The sequence below is a fragment of the Nannospalax galili genome, unplaced genomic scaffold (genome assembly GCF_000622305.1).
Source record: "Nannospalax galili isolate Female #2095 unplaced genomic scaffold, S.galili_v1.0 scaffold18, whole genome shotgun sequence".
Lineage (NCBI taxonomy): Eukaryota > Metazoa > Chordata > Mammalia > Rodentia > Spalacidae > Nannospalax > Nannospalax galili.
In genome coordinates, this window is record NW_008346548.1 from 6,101,794 (window position 1) to 6,103,229 (window position 1,436).

The following is a 1,436-nucleotide window of genomic DNA, read 5'->3' on the forward strand; positions in this document are numbered from 1 at the left end:
GACAGGGTCTCACTATGTAGCGCTGATTGGTTCAAAACTCATAAATATCGGTCTGCCTCTGCCTCTTGAGTGCAGGATTAAAGACCAGTGTCAATATAACCAACCAAGGGATTTTTTTTGTCTTTTTGAGACAGGGTCTCCCTGTAGCTCCAGCTGTCCTGGAACTCACTATGTAGACCAGGCTGGCCTTGAACTCACAGAGATCTGCCTACCTCTGCCTCCCAAGTGCTGGGATTAAAGGCATGCACCACTGATGCCCAGCCCCAAAGAATAATGTTTAAACTCTGTGTGCAGTCACCACCAGTGGCAGCCACTCCTCCATTCTCCTGGGTGCCACTCCTTTGTTCTCACAGGCGTTGAGGCTGCTCCTCCACTTGCCCTAGGCTGAGGCCACTCTTTTGTTCCCCTGGTGCTGAGGCAGCTCTTCTGCTTGCCCTGTGCTGCCTCCTGTCATCGCTGCTTCTGCCCAGTCCCAGACCCCAGGGCTGGTGAGGAGACTGTGTCAGTGGAGCCGCATTCAGACACAGGAGACCGGGTTCAGTGACACAGGTCTGGTTTATTGCAGGAAGGCACAAGCTTATATAGGGGTAGTGGTCCAATCACAGCACAGCAAGTAGGATACCTTATTAGCATAACAGGTTTAGCACCCTATCACAGTACAGCAAGTAGGATACCTTATTAGCATCATTCTATTAGTATACAGAAGACTTAACGTCCTATCACAGAATAGAGGGTAGGATGCCTCATTAGCTTACTGGGTTTCAGATTACAGAGCCTGGATTCCTGGAAACCACATGACCCTGACAGTTGCAATATCACCCTAGGCTCAAGCCTGTCTCCCACATCTGTGGAGGTTTTTTTTGTTGTTGTTTGTTTTTTGTTTGTGTTTTTTTAAGACAGGGTTTCCCTGTACTGCCAGCTGGCCTGGAACTCACTATGTAGACCAGGCTGACCTTTGTCTCTCAGATATCTGCCTGCCTTTACTTTCCAAGTGCTAGAATTAAAGGCATGTGCTGCCACAACTAGCTCATAAACTTGGTATTTTTTTTTTCTTGTCACAAGGCCAATTGAAGTAAAACAACACAAGTTGCCACTTCACCCAAAAGCAGTGTTTTACTCTGTCCCTTCTTGACAGCTCAATGTGTCTCTAGCAAAAGGCCCAGTGAGAGCTTTTAAAAGGGAGAATAAACACTGTATTTTTAATTTCATCTTATAAATCATGATTTTGAAAAATAGTCATTCTGCTTTTAAAACAATACTCTTTGAGCCTATACAAGAACACTTTCAGGATTGTATTAAAAGAGGAGAATGTCCTATTTTTTGTAGCTTTGTTTAATTCCCACTATGTCCTTTTAAAATATCAAGAGGCAAGTTGGGTAGAGTCACTGTGGTGTTTTAAATGAGAAAGGTTCCCCAGAGGCTCAAGTTTTTCAATA

At 44.8% G+C, this 1,436-nt stretch overlaps 1 non-coding gene across 1 annotated transcript; it reads right to left on the reverse strand.

Moving 5' to 3' along the window:
- Window positions 1–1,050: 1,050 nt before the first annotated feature.
- Window positions 1,051–1,183, reverse strand: LOC115072010. The gene has a single exon (XR_003851073.1). It is a non-coding gene; the product is annotated as a small nucleolar RNA SNORA21 (small nucleolar RNA).
- Window positions 1,184–1,436: the final 253 nt, after the last annotated feature.